General features: G+C 40.0%; 1 long non-coding RNA gene across 1 annotated transcript in view; it reads left to right on the top strand.

The window, feature by feature from the left end:
* Positions 1–16,068, top strand: part of LOC115307842 — a 69,241-nt gene extending 53,173 nt beyond the window's left edge. Inside the window, exon 3 of the long non-coding RNA XR_003916213.1 lies at positions 15,976–16,068. This is a non-coding gene — a long non-coding RNA (uncharacterized LOC115307842). The remainder of the gene's footprint in view (positions 1–15,975) is intronic.
* The last annotated feature ends 3,311 nt before the right edge of the window (positions 16,069–19,379 follow it).

Below are 19,379 nucleotides of genomic sequence, written 5' to 3'. Positions count from 1 at the left end.
ATGCTGGCTCAGCTGTCTGTGTGCAAGGTTCATGTGGTGATTTGGGTTTCTTAATCTGTGTTTTTTATGTAAGCTCTTCTGTAGAAAATGGTTTGACACAGTGATGCAATTGCACTCTGTTAGGCACCTGTCCAAAAAGAATCCATCTGCTCCTGCAGTGTGTGGTATTTGGTTGCAGAGTTGAAGGCAGGTCCCTTCCAAAGAGGATGCTCTGTTGCATTTACCAAAACAGTGTGTGTAGGAACAAGGTAAGATATCTAGCCAGCACAAGCAGCAATACAGTGATGTCCAGGGATTGCTGCTTTTTTAACTGGACCAAAAAATCTCCATGTGCTACTGTGTGGACAGACAGGCTCATGTGAAAGATCTTCCATGTAGTTCTTCATTGTACTGTATGCATGTGATCCATGCAAACACAAGAGCTACTTGCACTGTAGGTTGGTTTAGCAGGTAAAGAAATGCCAGCACTTAGCAGGTTATGCTCATCAAGCCCAAACGAGGAAACAGTTCATGAATTTGAGGGGAGATCTGCTGATACTTTCTGAAAGTTTTCCTCTGTCTTCCACTTGAGTCAGAGTAACTGGCACAAAAAATTACATCTCGGTGATTCCTGTTAAGACAAGAGAGCACCACATGCTACTACTGGGCTGTCCAGGATACCAAAGGACAGCTTCCCAGTACCAGCCTGACACTTGCCTGATGACTGAGAGCATGTACTTCCAAAGTCTTGTATGAGACAAAGTAAAGCATGGAGAGAAATCTCCCACTTGCTGTGGTGAAAGATGCACTACACTCTCTGATTCAGGAGGTGTAAAAGAAGCCAGATGTAAAATGTTTTGGAAAGATAAGATGTGGCAGCCTGGACTGACGGAGCTGCAGTTGGTGTGAGGCCTCAGAGGACCACAGATAATCCCAAAACTGCCTTGGGAGGGATAGATGGAAGTTGTTTTCTTGCTCTTTGAAATAATGGAATAATGAAGGATACATTTTACTTTCACAGCAATTTCTCACCAAAATATGCATTTATTTTTAAACCAAATGTCACCGTATGAATATCGTGAAAATAAGTTGCTGTAGCCGTTTCTGGTGTGCAAATTCTTGGAGCGTGTATATATGTGAGTTTAACAGGTGGTTCTCCTATGTATTGGCAGAGAGGTGTTTAAAACCAGAATTTCTCCTGTACCAAAGTGGTGCATCCCAGGCCTGCAGTTGAGTCAAGATGTGTTGCAAGCCTGCAGTTTTACCACCTGCCTTTTAGTGCCTTCCCTGGGATACAGCCTCAGGATGCACATCTTTGAGCAGTTCAAACAGCTGCCTGTGTTATCAGGGTAAAGAAGGACACAGCAGTAGTAACAAACAGATGGAGGAAGGTGAAGAGGTGGGAGAAGCCCTCCCTCCTCTCCCCTGAGCTACTTTGGCTTGCAGGTGAGCACTGGCAGGATTAGGTCCTGGCCCAGAGACAGATCTTATGAGCCTCAGGGTGCAATGGCTGTGGAGCTCCTGATCTGACAGCTGTGCTGATGTTCACCTGATAAGGACCCAGCCTTTTCTGCCAGGTTAACTTGAACAGTATTTAATTCTTGCAGAAGCTTGGCATAACTAAAAGGCCTGGCAGCTTGAGTCATAAAAAGCCAGGAATTTGGCAGAAGTTGATTTAGTTTATTTTATTGTGTGCCAAAAACTCTATTTAAAGTGTCTGACCTAAAGATGCAACGAAAAAAGGGAACAAGCTCCCTTGATCTTGTTTGGCAGCATTTTCAGACTCTTTGAATGTAAGAAAAATATTTTCTTGGTGTCAACCACCCTCTTAAATCTGGAAAGCTCTGACTTATCAGTAACAACATGAAACTTTTAGTGGATTTGTTTCAGTTCTCTGCCCCAAGTTTTTGTCTTGTTCTTTTGTGTCATGAAATGAAATGTCTCTGACATCACACCAGCACATACATAGTTACTGGCACAAATGGAGTGGTTTTAGTAATGCTTTTTTAGAAGTGATATTGCCTACTAATTTGGTCTCTGTGTCTGTTCATTAAGATAAACAGTTTATTGGAGTCTTAACTACTTCATTGAGGCTTATCTTTTAAGTAAAACAATATGGAAACAAGAAAATCAATATGGCAGAACTTCTTAGCTAAAAGTGGAAAATACTACTTGGCTTCTTTATAAGAAATTTCAGGCTTGATATAATAACTTTTGTGGGGACTTTCTGAAAAAAAAAAGTGGCACTGTGACAAACAATAGCACCTTATATCATGCTTACTGAGATGCTGAGAAATATCAAGCACTTCCAGATGGAAATACGATGTATGCTGTATTTGATTTAAGAGAAATAGTTAACTTTCAGGAGCTTCAAGTCAGATAATGGTAAGAAAATAATGGTGATGTGTTTTGTCTGTGAGTCCTGGGAGGCTCTGGAAGCAGGTCTTCTTGTTTTCCTATCTGTTCCTTCTTTCAGAAGTTTCCTTATCTCTCTGACTTTGAGGCTCCAAAGAGCAGACACTGTTACTGTTTATTTATTCTAAGTATTGCCAAAATGTGCTCCAAAGTATTTTAAACCCTCACTTTCAAGGATGTGTTTCCTAATAGTTTCTAAAATGCGGTAGTTTGCCAATTTGAATGCTGAGAACTTACATTATCTACTTCTTTTCTGTTACTTGCCCACCAGTTCTATAAAACAAAATGTACTTATATTCTGATAGTATCATAAAATAGTGTTTTTCTAGCCTATATACTTCCTCGAAATGATGAGCTGGTATTTATCCATATCTGTAGATTGTATTTAATTTTATACCTGCAGCCTACACACATGACATTGAACTTAGGCTGTGAAAACTCTTTGTTAAATCTTTTACATCAATGCGCTTACTTACTGATTTTTTGATCTCATTTCCCCCCCCCCTTCAGCATTGCTTGGATCTGTAGCATTCTATAGAGAAATGCAGCTGTTGAACCTGGCAAATGCTTCTTTAAAAGCAACTTTACGAGGACGGAATTTCTGTTTGACTCCGGGTTGAGCATTTCCCAGTCTCGTAGGCTGATCTCCCTTCCTGAGCAGTTTTGCATCATAAAGTTTGTGCAGAGTGAAGTGGGCTCTGATATTGTCTCTGTATCCCATTACCTCTTATTGAGTGGTGTGGCAGGAACTGTCCAGATATGTAATTGAAAATTAATGAAGAACTTGGCTTTAGATAGAAGACAATAGTGTTCACTTTGCTGCACAACAGTAGCAATGATATCCTGTTTCAAACAAGCATGAAAGTAGTAGAACTTTATTTATCTCCCTAGTCAGCAGCAATCACTCCTGACTGCACACCAGCAGCAGTTCTGCTGAGTGCAAAGATGCCATTTTTATATTGCTGTTTATCAGACCAGAACTACTACCTTTCGAAGCATTTATTTTATTTGTTTTGGAGACTGCTACTCTTGCAGCAGAAAAAAAATAAACCTATTTGAGCAGAATCAGCATTCAGGAAAAGTGCTTCAAACCTCCTTTTAGAAGCTACTTCCTTTATTTTCTCCATTATTTCAGTATTTATCAAGTAGGTTTAAAGAAACTTTCTGTTTAAGTCACCTTTGTGTGACTCTAGAGCTGTTGATAAATTACTTGTGGTAAAATACCCATCAGCCTGCATGGAAGTGAAGGAGTGTAGCACTAGACCAGCACTGAGTTTTCAGGTACCTCATTTATTCCTCGCTTTACTGTTTCTTGTACATGCAAATTTTCTTGACTTTATCATTTAACCAGTGGGCAGAGGTACAAGAATGCTGTTATGATAGAGTTTGCAAGCACATGAGAAGATGCAACTGAGGTGTAAACCAGCAATGGGTTATGATAGAAAGAGGAAATAGAGGGAATTAATTATATTAATGTTTTATCTGGATGCTGCAAGAGGTTTGGGATTTGAGGTTAATTGTTGAAAAGAAAAATTGTTTCCAGTTCTAAATATATCATGTTTTAAGGGATAGCTGTGGAGGCAGAGAGAGGGTGAAATAGGTTCAAGAGTAATAAGGTGAGCAAAGGTGGGCATAGGTTGATGCAGAGGTTCCTGGGAGGCAGCTGCAGCCATACTGAGACTGGACCTGAAGTCCCTGGGGCGACTGTTCCTTTATGCTATTTAATGTGTACTCTCAGTCTCCTGGACCAGCTGCTTATCTTGACTTAGAGACATACCCTGAGTCCAGGGGGCATGTGTGGCATACAGTAAACTTCTGTTTAAAACTGAGATTATTTCTTTTAACGATAAAGCAGTCAATGTAAAGGTAAAGATGTTTGTCTGTAGAAACAAAATAAAAATGCTGAGACCTGACAAAAGTTTGTAAGTCACCACTCCAGGGTATGGGGAAGCCCTCCAAACTGACTTCCATGCTATTGACAGTTTTTGCTTATTTGTGGAGAACAGGAGACCAGAAGAGTTTGGGAAAGAGCAAAAATACAAATAAACCAAATTGTAAAGGTGACCTGCAAAAGTGTGAAGTTGTTTATGTCAGTTGGCAACACACAGGGCAAAGTGAGTGGTATGTGAAGTTAAAGGCAAGCCCCCCTGCCACCCCTTCCTCCATTCCTTTTCTTTTGTGAGTTGGTTGGTTGGTTTGGTTGGTTGGTTTTGGTTTTGGTAGTTTGATGTTTTTGAGATTGTTCATTCTGTAGCTTCCTTGGCTTGCAAGAAGGGATTGTTGGGGTGACTGGGTGGGCTCAAATAGTTGTTCTTGAAACTCCTGCATCTTCTTTTAAGTTCCAAGACTTAAATGTTTTTAATGAAATTGGCTTTGTCTCCAAAACGTGAATTCAGTACTTAAAATCAAATAGTTAATCAGTGTTTTTCAAGACTCTTTTCTCATCTACTTTGACCTTCTCCCACCACCAAGGTCATTCAGCTGTACTACAGAGAGGAAGTGTGGAAGGAAAAATGTTTTCAGTTTGCCAGGAATGGCTACAACCACAAGGGATTTTGAGCAGTGGGTCATGCTAAGCACTGTGATTTGTTAACGTACCTGGAATCTGTTCAGAATGTTCTTGTTGCTGCTGTTGCTGGTGGAGATGCAGTTATTCAATTTTCCAGTATGGTCAAAGTGTGAACTGCAAAATTTGTTCCTCTCTTTTGGGCATACCTTCTGATGTGGACTGCTTTCAACACTGTCCAGGGTGACCATTTTCAAGCTTGTTAACTTAAGAGGCTTTGTTTCTGTATGTGGGAACCATGACAAACCATAGTATAGAATGGTCAAACTTAAATAATGTACAGCCTGTTGCACTTGGCATAGCTCCTTGTTGTAGCCTCAATGTCCAAGGAGACAAAGCCAAACTTATTGGGGCATACTGGGGTGCTACAGTTCTTATTTAAATATGTGTATCTGTGTGTATGCATATATGAATTATGCTGATCCCAAGCAGTTGTATTAATTTGCAGTTTGACAGATTGTCTGTGTTAGACAGTAGATGTTCATTCTCTGCTCTGTGCTCGAGGACGGAGCTCGTTGTAACTCAATCGCTTTTCTCCCCGCGGCCCCGCGGTGAGGCCTCGGCTAAGGGGGTGCACAAACAAACAGCTGCAGCAAGGCTGTCGTGAGTACGGATGTGTCCTCATGCAGTGAGATCTCTGGGTCACCAGGTGTCCGGGTTTCAGCTGGGATAGAGCTCATTTTCCTCCTAGGAGCCGTGTTTTGGATTTAGGTGGAGAATGATGTTGATAACACGCTGGTGTTTGGGCTGTTGCTAAGTAGCGCTCGCCCCGACTCAAGGACTTTTCAGTGTCTCGTGCTCTGCCAGTGAGGAGAGGCACAAGAAGCCTCTCCTTCTTGTGACCAGGACAGCTGACCCAAGCTGGCCAAAGGGATATTCCATACAATAGAACGTCATGCCCGGGATATAAACTGGGGGGAGTTGGCTGGGAGGTGCCAATGGCTGCGCCAGGACGGGCTGAGCATCTGTCAGCAGTTGGTGAGCAATTGCATTGAGCATCACTTGTCTTCCTTGAGTTTCATTTCTTTGTCTCTCTCCTTTTCATCACAATATTTATTTTTCTTATTGTTGTTATTAGTAGCAGTAGTACGATATTGTACTTTGTTTTGATTATTAAACTGTTTTTATCTCAATCCATGAGTCTTACTTTTTTTTTTTCTGATTGTTCTCCCCATCCCACCAGGGGCAGGGAGGAAGGGAGGGAGCAGTTCTGTGGTACTTAGTTGCTGGCTGGAGTTAAACCATGACACCAGGGACCATGGAAGCTGCACTAAATGGGTTTTAAGGAACCATGTGTTAGCCAGCTAAGCTGTGCTTCCTTCCTCCAGAGAAATGCTCTGTTGACTTTCACCCACAGTGCTCCCCTCACCATGCTGTCCACCTTCCTCCTGTGGGTTCTGGCAGCTGTCTATCCTTGATGTGCTGCCTCCTCCTTTCCCTGGTTGTCTCAACACCAGGTTTCTTAAAATGCTGCTGAACTGAGTCACAGGTTGGCAGCTGTACTCTTGCAAAGACCTTTACTTCTGTTCTTGATGCTATTCAGATGTAACAGGACATAAGCAGGGGGCCAAAATGGGAGAGTTTATTTTACTTGTGGTCGGGAGCAGCTTATCGATCACTTGATGAATTTCTGGTGGCTGGAGGAGTCACTGTGGTTATTGTACATGATTCATAGATCATATCTCTGTCTAACTTACAAGTTAGTCTTATTTTCATCAGGAAGTTGGCACTAGATGACCTCCAGAGATCTCTCCCAACCTAAATTACTCTGCAATTTATACAGTGATTTAAACATAGTACAGATAAGGAGCAGACACTGCAGTAAAAGAAGGGTTGAGCATAGCTCACAATTTGGAAACAATAGGTGATTCATAGGCTAAAAGATAGAGGAGAGTTAAGCATGTATCTCTCCTTTGCATCTCAATATATTTGCATAGGCTGGTATTCAAAGGGTCTTGATAAGCCACTATTTAGTTGATAGGTCATAGAAATAAAGGTCTGGTGTATACATATTATGAATGTTGTTTAAAATCCTTATCCTTAACTCTCCTTAAAAGTATCCACTAGGGCTACACAAGTAGTATGTGTGTGTCAGGGGAATCATCTTATAAAAGGAGTGACTTTTAGCTTTTTTCACCTTTGATAGGTCATAAGCACACTTTTATTCATTTATGCCCATTTAAAAATAACTCAGTAACAACAGGGTGTTGTCCACCAGCCAAACTTTGTCCACCAGAATAAAACTTTCTACAATAATAGATTGTATTAGTGATATATTTGTGTATATTCATTTTGCAGCTGACTTGTTATGTTACTGAATCACTGAACCTCCATTCCTCCTATAACTAAGCATTTGTTTTGCTACTGCTGATGTTCACAAAATATAAACACCAGTGCTTGGCTATATAATGGTATGTGCCCTCCTAATATGTTTATGCTACAAATGGTGATTTGTGCTCCAAAGTACATTGACTACTAGTGCATAATGGGGCATTTTTTTCCTTGAACTAGAAGAATCATCATATGGTTTTGGAACTTGAACAATAAATACCGGTCTTAAATGGTGCCAATACCTTCTTGGGAGTCTGATCAACACAGGGATTAGTGTGTGTTTTATACCTTGTGATATTCAATCCTAGTTCCCTGAAGTTACTTCTATTTTCAAGAGGCAGGTAGTGAAAATTGTGGAGGTACCTCGAATGTCATCTAGTCCAAGCCATAGACTGTAACCACCAGTTTTGGATTCCCTTGTCACAGGGAATTGTGGCATATAGGTCCTTCTGCACTACAGGGTGCACCTTTCAGCTGTGGCCAAGCCAAATCGTGTCAATTCTGCTTTTTTTGGAACCTATCCCCACTTTTTAAACAGATATATGTACCCTCTGTCATTTTTACACTCATGAAGTCTGTCCCATGGTGTTATTTAAGGGTGGGTATCTCTGCTTACTCACCTTATAGCTCTTCCTGAGTGCTGGTGGTTGCACTATAAAAATAGAAACCAGTGATTTATGTTCATTCTTGGTAATAAATGACCTTGGGACCTAGTCTGTTAAGACTTAAGCTGTAAATAATTAAGCTTTACCTCTGCAGAACCCTCAACCCAGACTGTTTCTAACTGTAATTTTATAACAGTTAACTTCTAACTCCTTTCCTGGAGACTGTGGTCATGTAAAGTGATAAAAAAAAATTAAAAGCCATGCACACTTTTTAAATGTACATAATGCAGTAAGTGCTGTGCACAGTCAAAACCCCAAAAGCTGATATAACTGCAGAACAGCCATGTGTTAGTTCCACCAATTCCAGACAGGTGCAGGCTCTCAAGCTCATTGGTTCTCTATTTATTTTGAAAGTCTGTCAAAACTATAAGTTTTGTGCTTGACTAGTCTGATATGTTTTTACTTCGTATCCAGAGAAAAGGGGGTGCCAGGGAAACATGGAAGGATGCAATATTCCAGTATTAGATGATGAAGTAGAAGATTGTAAATTTCTGAAAAGATTAAATATCCTTTTTTATTTATTTTTTTATTTATTTATTAAGTTTGGACAGTGCCAATCATCTCTCATGGTCTAGGTTTTTCTAGTGCTAATTAATATTTTGGGCATTCTGGGTAGACTGATCTGTGAACAGCAATGCTCAAATTACACAGTGAGATTTAATCCTGTGAGCATATTGTGGTGAAATAAATTACTGACCAAGGCATTTGGAAGCAAGTGTTAAAGATGACAAAAGTGTCCAACTGAATGCACGACTGCACACACAAGTATTATGTCACATTTTTCTTCTGAGAACTGTCTAGATGCATGTGATTGCCTTGATTTTCAGGAAATAGGAATATTTTTCAAAATCAGTATTTAAAAGAGAGTAATGGAAGCTGGGCAGTTGACTGCTCTGTGGTTCCTTCAACCCCTTCCCCTAAAACTCCCTGAAACAGAGGAAAAAAAAAAAAGGAAAACTGTAGCTTTCATTTGGAGGGAGGATGGTTTGCATTTAATGATGCTCTTCTCTCTTATCTGTTACTCTTGCAAATCCTCTGGACTTCTTTTTCTGCTTTTGTAATTTGATTTTAAGTATTGACCTGTTGATCCAAGTGTTTCTTCTATTAGCAATCACTTTTCAATGTCTGTTTTCTATGTGTAATAAGATGGGGATTAAAAATTTTTCAAGTGTCTGTTTTCTATGTGCAACAACATGGGGATTAAAATTTAACAGGGATTGAAAAAAAAAAAGGAAATGCAAACTAAAATGGAAGAAAGGTTTTCTTCTTAACCTTATTTATATGTTTGGGAGGGAACACCACAGCTGACTCAACCTCTGTGGGATGTGGACAGTATGCAAAAATATATTATATTGTAGAGATAGAGTTAGTTGTCTCTAGATAATTCAAAAATACCCAAAAAAATCATTATGCTGCTTACAATTTCCGTTGTTACTCTTGCGGCTTGAAATGCATCCCAGATTCCTCAAGGGTTGTGCAGCCTTTTTTTCTTCCATAAATCTGGAGCTGTGGATGTTTCCTCCCCGCTCTGCTGCGCTTTACTCTTGGGGAAGGGGGCCGGGGGAGTCCAAAAGCCATTTCTGAGTAATGAACCATCTCGTGTTCAGGCCAACAATGTGAGTCAGAAGTGAGAGATACCTTCCGTTCCTTGCCTCCACTTGGACAGGTTTGGAAGTCTCTGGGAAAGCATTTGTGGTCAGTCTGGTGTTAGTTTTTATACCGCCTACGGTTAGTTTTCTTCATCATGTGTATTATCCTCTTGGATAATATCCCCTTGGAGTACACTAAAAATACGAGCAAGAGAGGAACATTAGATAAGAACAGCCTAATATTAGGGAAGTGCAAATTACATGACATCACAGTTCACATATTTCCATTTCAGGAGCAATCCAAAAGAGGATCATCTCCTCCATCATCAGAGCTGCCTTACTAGTTTATGTACTTAAGGACAACTTACAGGGATTAAACACTTGTTTGTTAAACATTCAAAGCAAGTGTCATCTGCTGTGGCTCTTTGTGTTAGATGTCATTACTGGAAATGAGGATGCTGCGCAATGTATGCCCGAAATTTTGGAGGAGAGCCATTGCTGCCACCGGTTTTGTGTGACCAGAGTACTTTGATCACTTTGAACACTTGCCAGAGCATCTGATCACGTGTGTTAGGGCTGCAGTGCCACTTCTGCTCGTGATTAAAAGGAAAGTGGATGTTTAGCATCTCTTGAGCTTCTGGATTGCACCACGCCTGAGCAGGAGAGGGAAGTCACACTGTTACTGGTGCAGGTGTGAAGGGAGGTGGTTATAGAATCTGGCAAAGTGGTGCCTGAGCTTCTGGCTGATGTGAAGCTGTTCAGTGCCAGGGAGGGGAAACCCCTGAGCACAATGAGAAGTAGCCATCTGCTAAGCAATGCTAGAACTTGGCAGGAGTGAACTGCACAGGAGCCCCTCGTGCTCGCCAATCGATTGGGCAGCAGGGAAAGATGTTAGGACATCTGTTGGGATTTCCCTGTTTGTAGGATGTTGGATCCTCTCCCTTACAAAAAATCTATGATTTCCTAATAAATTCCTTGCAGAAGCATACAAATGTTCTGGGAACTTTTAGAAAAAGAGCTATACCTGCCTTCACTAGAGAAAGAGGCAGTGAGGGGAGACAGGGGCAACCTTGCAGAAACAATAAGGGGTTTTGAAACTACTGGTCACAAGTGCCCTTTTTTGAATCTAAAACTATGTGGGCTTTTCCCCCATCCCTAGATAATAAGCTGTCAGTATTTTCTCTGAATCAGAGTACATTTTGTCAAGTCTCAAGGTCTTTCCTTTAGCCAGGTGTGAGAATCCAAGCCGAGGGCCCCTCCTAAAGTACAAGATGAACTCTTGGGTGACAGGGTTGCTGTGCAAGCGTGGCAGGAGGGGAAGGGCAACGCAGTTTGCTCTCAGCACCATGTTTCTGCTGAAGAAATCTCATGTCTCATCTGCATTTTTTTTTCTTTTGGGTGTAAGATTTTCAAGAGGTGCTGCTCCAGCAGTGAAACCGGAAAGCTTGTGACTAGGGGGATGGTCTTGTAGCTGGAAAAGGGCTGAATCCAGTGGCCTTCTCCCTTTCTAATTTCTGTAATCCTTAACCTCCCCAATCTGATTAGAGCTGTGATCTTATTCCATATTTCTAACTTTGTTTGGAGGAAATGGATGCGCATATCTCCCGTTAACATCACCTGAGAACCTGGCACTGGCTGAGGTGTACATATGCCTGGAAGAACTGAGTCACAAAGCTGAATAATGGCAAAGGAAGCAAGCTTTTTGGGTACAGAGTTTACCTAAATGTCACCTTCAGTGCTCTGGACTGCAGCTGTGCTGTTTTCCCTTCAACAAACAGCACAAAGGTAGTGAGCTTGGCCAGCCTGACTAGCTATTAATTGTGCTGACACCTTTGGCAAGGAGTACTGACCTTGCTGTGCATGAGCAGCAAAGGATTTGGTGACCTCTGTGTTCCCACCAGGCAATACAACATCCCAATTAATGGCTTTGCTCCCACCAACCTTCCTCTGTGCCTGATGAGGGAAACAGCCACGGCATCCCCAGAGTGGGTGACGTGGTTTGCCCACAGGGTCACTCCTGGAGGAGGTGGCTCAGTGCAATCCAGAGCCAGGCCCACACACAGGAGGTGAAGGATAAAGAACCTCTCTGCCTTGGAAGAGGTTTTTACAAACCATCACCAGCTGTCACTTGGGTATTTACCAAAACAGCTGTATAGGGCTGAACGGTGATCTGAGCATGATACAGGGCAGTTTGCTGCTGAAATACCAGCTTGAGCTGTGACTGAAGGTCTGTCCTCACCCATGTCCTCACTGAGAGTGGACAGCTGAAGCCCTGGGACCATTTTGCTGTCGGGTGGGCAATGGGTATGTGGCTGGAGAGGCTCGTCTCACTCAAGGACTTGACTGCATCTCTCCACTTGCTTTTGAAAACAGGACAAAACGTGGTGTTTGAGACCAGGCCAGAGGCAGTTAGGTGACATCAGACAGGTGCTGCTGTTGCACTGCCATCTGACAGACAGCATCCATCTGCAGACTGCAGCAGCAGTAGATGTGGCTCCTCTGATCAAAATCCATGCTGGCCCGTGATGCCGACTGCAGTCTGTGGAGGTTTCCCATTGTATAGTGACCTCTTTTTGCAATAAAACTGGGTTAACACATTGGTGAAGTGGCATATGGATAGCTGGTGATGGGTAAAGGTAAGCTGGGAGAGAACAGAAGGTTTTAAAAGCTGTTTAGAGCCTAAGAAAGTGGCTGAGGACCTTGAGGCCTCTGCTCAGCAGGGGTTTTGCTAACTACCAGTTTGGTTGTAGGCAGTCTCAAAAGGGCTACGTCCTTAGTTTGTAGTGAAAATTTTTAGACTGTGACTCAAGTGTGGGTAGTCTGGGAGCTATCTAAGTTGTTTGTTGATGGACAAGGGTGAGGCATCTGGCAGCCTTCCTACTGTCCTAGTAAAACACCTTATCCCTGTGCTAAATTTTACTTGGGCCATAAACTCAATCCCTGCAAGGTGCAACTTGCTCTTTTACCCTGGATTTCAGACTGACACCTACAAAGAAGTTGAGATTTTTGTCACCTTTTTGCATTCTTGTAAAGGCAGAAAGAGGGCACAGCCAATTAGAGCAGTAATTGCCATTTCCCTTAAACCTATCTGTGAATGAGCTTTCAGAAAGCTTAATGCAACAGACAGGCAACATAAATTACCATATCCATTCACAAAAAAAAAAAATAAAATCCTACCTCTAATTATTTTGGTCTCTCTGTTGGGAAAGGCAATATTTACAATTGTCATTGTTAATTTTCTCAGTTGTCATCCAACTCAATCAGACAGGAGATGAAGGACAGTCACATCCTCAGTGTGGATGGCAAGCTCAGTCCCCATCTTAAAGACTTTGGACAATGTCAGGAACTATTTTTGAGTCTACAGCTGAATTATTTCTCCTCTAATAACTTTCTTTTTTCCCCCAGAAAGTCTGCTGTAGGTGTGCATGAAAAAAAGGAAAAGGAGGAGAAAAACATAAGGCTGAATTAAACAATATGAGGAAAGAGAAGAGGTTATACAAAGTTCAAGAAGCAAAGGGATATGGTTTAGAAAAACACTGAGATAATGAAAGATAATATATAGATGAAGTAACTGTAATATTGTTCCCCCTGAAACTTGCCTTGTGGGCTCCTGTGGGAAAATAGAAGTTGACGTGTGCTTACTTTGGATTGCCTGTCTGGAAAAACACATGAGATGATACAACATCCTTGTAGGCCTGTTGATGTGAGTGATAAGTTATAAAAGAGAGAGGAGGGAGCAGTAAGCCAACTATTCTTGATCAGACAAGACTGAGGAATAGGATATTTTTACAAGCCCAGTTTAACACTGGTTTGTCATGTGTTGCTGTTACCTTTTCCTTTTTTTTGACTTTTTCTGAAATTAAGAACCTAACGTGTTTTTTGGGTATGCCGTGGATAGAAGCAGTATTATAGGAGTTTAAATTGAACAAGGGTTTAACTTATTTGTTGAGAAAAACCTTTTCAGAGTAAGGCTAATGAGACCCTGGATTTCCCCAGGTTTTTAGCCTCTCTCACCAAAGGCCCAAGGAAGAGGTTAGAAAGTACTGCTTTTTGGGAAATACCTTGTCACAGTTGCTGCTGCCTTAAGGACGTGAGATGACTTCTTTCCTTTTCAGCCCCATTTCTGTGATTGTTTGGGAAACTTTTCTAGAAAGTTGCCATTGAGTTTTGGGGAAGCACATACGCACAGATAATTGATATGATCTGAATAACTTCCCAATAATTTTGTCCAGGGTCTTTTTTACTCTGGGTCTGCCACAGACCTGCCTAGGTTAGGCAGGAAGCATATTGCTTAGAGTCCTGCATGAAAGCACAGGTATCTAAATATTTATGTCAGTGTGTTTCTTATTTCTTTATATGTCTATAACATGAATATACTTTAGCCTCCTTTATAATTTTTAAATAGAGTTGAGCTCAAAACTATACGTGCTTAACACTTGAAACATTGTATGAAAATATCTGAAAGCTCTTTTTCATAAAGCGTCTTCTTTAAAAGCTTTGGTTTTATTCTTTAGTCTAATTTTTCTCTTCTAGTTGCTTCTCACAGTAACATAAAGGCAGATGAAATGGAAACAAGTAGTAAGTACTGGGAATGGCAAATAGAAAAAGGATAAGTAGAGAAAAAAAATTCTGCTTTTCATGGGATTTTAGAAGTCTGGGTGCTTGCTAGAAGTGCTGGCTCTAATCCAATGTGCTTTTATTGGCATATATGAACAAATTATCCAGGGCACAGCTATTTTTCTTACTGTAGTAAAAACAGGGAAGCTGAATAGAGGCTTTGTGTAGGACAAATATTTTTCCTTTGAAACAGAGTACGAGTTTAAAGTTTATCTAGTGTGCCTTCTGGAAAAGGGAAAAATACACTTCTCAATCTCAGCAAATAGAGCTGAACTCTATAAACAGAATTTAATCACTGGTGCAGTTTTATAACATTTCTTAGTAGCCTAACAATGTGGGAGAAAGCTCTGTTTATACAGGCCTTTGTCCCTCAAAAATTTTCTGTGGATGCCCCTTCTGTAGCATCTTTTGCAGGGCTCTAATATTTTCTAGCCATATGGGTGTAACCAGGAGAATAAGGCCATTGTGAAAGATAGTTTTTAAGGCAACATTCTTCAAGGGCTGTCTCCATGGGTAATCCTTCTTATTCCAATTGAAGCAGCTCACTTCATTGCAGTATCATTGCTGTTCAAAGTTGAGCAGCCCTTGAAGTCTGACAGTTCTGTTCAGCATCATGTATTAGAAGTATCTCCAGTATCATTTGTGCAAGATCCCCATGAAGTAGTGACTCAACTTGAAAGATAAAGCCCTCATTATTTATTCTTAGGTCAGTAGGAGGGTAACCATATCTTTGAAAAAAAAGATTTTAGGTGAGTATTTCTTAAGTAATGTTAAGATCACTAGAATCACCTCTAGAACAATTCTTGAAGGGCTTGGAATTGAATGGTGCAGTCAGATTTCCCCAGCCTCATCTGTCACTCCTCCAACCAGGAAAAGATCAAAAAGCATCACCTCATATGGCCTCTTAGCTCCTTCCCTTTCTCCTTTTTACCTTCCCACCCACACTTATTTCACACACACTTATTTCTGGGAGAAGAACCAGTTGAAGAACAGTGAATCCATGTTCTGAAAGATTTGGGAAAGTTATCTGCCTTCAAAACCTGTTGGAGCTTTACAAAAAAAGAGCTCCTCTGAGGTTTCCTGAGAGCAGGGTAGTATCTTGGGCTCCTGACCCAAACTGAGGTTTCCATTGGGAAACTATCTGACACCAGTATAAAGAAAATTTTACATTGAAAATGCCTCAGCAAGTATTTTCAGTTGAATGAATGAGTAAATTGCAATAAAGTACCTGGTTTTAGCATTTCAGAATCCCTTTCTAGTGATAGTTTGTTCAATTTGTCTTGGTAACCAGCAATGACAAATTCCTGGGCAAAGTTTTTTTGTGATATGTGAATATTCAAACTCCATGATTAGAGGAAATCGGAGCCAAAACCATTTTGCACTGCTTACAATTTATCTTTTATAAAAGTTTCTAATTTTGTCATCTTTAATCACTGGATGTTTGCTGGAAACCTAGTATGTGATTATAAAGGCCTTAAATTTTAAAAAAGTATAAATGCTTCTGAAAGTCAGGCCTGTAAACTTGCCAAGCCTGGGCATTCACATCAGGGACTGATTTTGGAAATGTGAATTTGTTAATGGATTCGGGGGGGGAAATCACATTTGCGCATTTGATCAGGTAATTTAAAACAAAACATCAAAAATTTGACATTAGCTAAATATATGATTTCATCATGGTAATGCATGTAGAGGAAGGGCTTGGCCCAGATTAGTGGATGAGAAGATTGTATCCGTACATAGAAACATAAATAATTGAAACTACAAAATCAGGGACATGAAATGCCAAAAGCTTAAATCTATTTTCTTCCCGCAGATCGTGGAATCTGTTATTTTTTCAGTCTATTTTCTTCCACGAAACAATTGCTGAGTTACCTCAGTGCACTGTAAATACTGCAGCAGGGTGTGACTTCAGTCAGCTGTGACCTCAGTTCAGTAAGTTCTTTTACATTTGACTCACTTTGTGCTGAATAATTGTAGCCTCAATGTGGAATAATCAGTTATGCTTAGATGTTTAAGATAGTGCCTTTTGTTTAGTCACTGGGTTGCCATATATACTTTTTGGGTTATGGGCTCGTTAATGCAACCAAAAATTGATGCCCAAGATTTTTTTCATGGTGCAGACAAGCATCTCCAGCTGATGCTTGGATGCAGGTGAGTTATTGTGTGTCTCAAAGTGCTGAGAACTGCCTAGACTCTGCTCAAGGTCACGCATCCCACTGCAGTCATGTGCCTGTTTCTAACCTCAGGTGGGGGGAAGTTGTCCTTGAAGTTTATTGCTTCAAATTCATGGTTCAGAAGGAAGAATCATCAGGGAAATTCTGTTTGATATTAGAGTAACTGGCTATTTGACTTCACACTACTGTAGAAGCAAACATGTCACACAGGTCTTCTCATATCTCTATGATACTCCACTCTGCTGTGGAGCAGGAAATGATTTTGGATTACTTGATTGGTGTCAAGGAGGTATTTCAAGAAGAAGGGAGAAAAATAAATGTTCCCTTGAAAAACATTTTTTTCCAGTGCATATTTTTTTATGACAATGAAATAATGGTATTTTTTTGACAATATTAAATTGAGCATCTTGGTTCACTTGGCAGCACTGAGTGAGTTCTGGGTTCTTTCTTTGTAAAAGAGTTTGTAGAAGTCTGCTGGTGCTAGATCTTAAAATAGCTTATAGTGCAACTTATTCTCCAATTTTATTTAAAGTATAATTTGTTTTCTTCTGTCTTTTCTCTCTTCTGCCTTATTTTCAGAGTCTCTGTGGTAATTAATTAAGAGGCAACTTAGATACCAACTTTCAGGAGCAGCATTTTCCCCCATAGATTAAACACAAGCTATTTTTTGTAGGTCTCAGAGTTTGAAAGAAATAAGATCCCTGTAGCACAGGGTAAATTTTGAACAAAACATACAGTTTTCTGTTGCATATATCTATGAACCAGCTTCAGAGTCAAACCTCTGTGCTGAATTAGGGCATGGGTTTGACTCACAGGTATTGGCATTGTTGCTGCTATTCACTACAGCTTCATAACTACATGGCTTCGAGGACAAATTCTACTTCTTATGTGTTTTATGTGTGTATGACAAGTGAAAACTTGGTCCCTTTTAGGAGACATGCTGGCTAGATTTGGAATTAATTCAAATACTCTCCAGGAATCATGTATTAATGTAATACTTTCATATATATATGATGTTGCCATTACATTGAAAATATTAGGGCAATATTTTAAATTACTTCTGAAAATATAAACACTTTACCAACTTTTTGTGCACTAAAAACTTGTCTAATCACCAAAACTTGTGATGGTGGTGTTTGTTTTAAATCATGTTACCTAAAACCTTGAGCTTTTGTATATCAGCCTTGTGAAGACTTGTTTGCACATTATTTGATTTAGTCCTTCCCTAGGGAAGTTTGAAGAGTTAGTTAGCATTACTAGAGTATGTGCTCGTTTGTTAAGTTTTAAAAGTTTTAGGTTTTCTATTGAGATCTACTGTGAGCTTATCTTTCAGCTCAGCATTGCTAATTTGCTGTGGCCTGATCAATAACATTTCAGTCTTAAGTATTTGTTCACCTTCATTTTTTGTTTTCACTGAACTGCACGAAAACTGCCTTGTTAATGATTTTTTGTTTTTGTTTTTGTTTTTTTTTTTTTTACACCATATAGAAAATTTGAATCTTGCAGTAAGATAAAGAGCAGGAACCCTTCCCACAGTATATTTCGAGGCCTTTCAGATATATCTGAATTTGCATTCAGAGCACTTTACTGGTGAAAGATGAAGGTTAAATTAACAATGCTGTGTCATCAAAGAATGCCATCAGTGGGTGGCCCACAGTGGTGTGAAGCTTGGCTGTTTAAGGTGATTGGGAAGCCAGAGGATGCTGCTTCTACTTAACTTTTTTGTGTTGTTTAATTTAAGATTGTAACCTATTACTGACATAGAAATTTGTTCTTCTTTGGAACTGGCTGATGGACTTTAATAGAAATGTGCCTTTGTTCTGATTTATTCTTTGTGCTGCCACGTTAAGAATTAGGTGTCAGCTGTGTGAGGCATTTGTGTATGGCTCTTTTTTTGTTTTTTTTAATGGGGTAGAGTTGAAGTTTGAGTAGGGAATAAGAAAGTCTTGCAATGGGAGTCATCTCTTGCCATGTCTGAGCCCACAGTAACTGCAATGTGTGTGTGTGTGTGTGTGTGTGGCTGGCTACAAGGTCTGCAAAACCAAAACTGAGGAAAGCAAATTTGTGAAATCAAGAATTAAATCTTGCCACAATTCTATCAAACTAAATTAGAGAGGCAATTTGAGCATCTTGTCCTTTTTTTTCTACTCCTCCTCCATGTTGATTTTAATGGTATGGTTAGAGTATGTCATTATATAGTTTCAGTTCAGCTTTTGTTATGAACTCTACCATGCCAATTTTTAAGTGTCACTGTGTCATGACACAGATATTAACTTGCAAATAAATGTGGATAGGTGATTAATAAGCATGTTTCATTTTGTCAGCTTGCAGCAGTAAGCAGTATTTCAACTATGTTGGAAGTTCTTTCATTTTTTGGCCAGAATGAGAGGAAGACTTTACCTCAACCTAAAGACATTGTCTTGTTCATTTTTATATACTTACAGTTCCTCCACAGTAAGTCTTATCATTTATTGAAATTTTTGCAAGTGATTCAGTGCAAGAAATTGTTGAGAAGTATTTCAGCAGCTACACTCATAGCCTGTTTTCAATGTGAAGGGAAAATTATAGCCAAATTTTGTTACCTTTTTGACATGTGTTATCTTCAGGAAAGCATGATCATATGTCATCTTGGTGGAAGCACCCTTTTCACACTGTTTCTTGCTGAATTTTCTGCTGTCTCCTTTAAACATGCACATTAGTATTATAATACTTCTTCTAAATTTGCATTTCTAGAGTAGAGTTGATGTCTTGTCGGTTGTACACTGCAAACTGACTTTCAAATTGGTGTCTGGGGTGCCCCCTTTTGAAATCTAACTATCTTCTCTGAAGTATGAGGTAACAAAATATAAAAGGAAGTAATGAAAAAGATGTGAAGAAGGGAAATACAACTGTGGTTTCTGTCCTATGTGAGCAGAATTCACCAGTGAGTGGTTCCAAGGCAGTTTGGGTTTGTTTGGTTTTGGTTTTATGAAAAAAAAAAAAAAAAAAAAAAGCAAAGCAAAGTTTTGATACATCTCTTTTCAGGTGGAGATATTGAGTGTGT

Source organism: Manacus vitellinus, unplaced genomic scaffold (assembly GCF_001715985.3).
Source record: "Manacus vitellinus isolate BGI_N305 unplaced genomic scaffold, ASM171598v3 scaffold_5_pilon, whole genome shotgun sequence".
Lineage (NCBI taxonomy): Eukaryota > Metazoa > Chordata > Aves > Passeriformes > Pipridae > Manacus > Manacus vitellinus.
The sequence above is the reverse complement of the archived record's forward strand: the minus strand, read 5'-3'. Positions and strand labels throughout refer to the sequence as shown.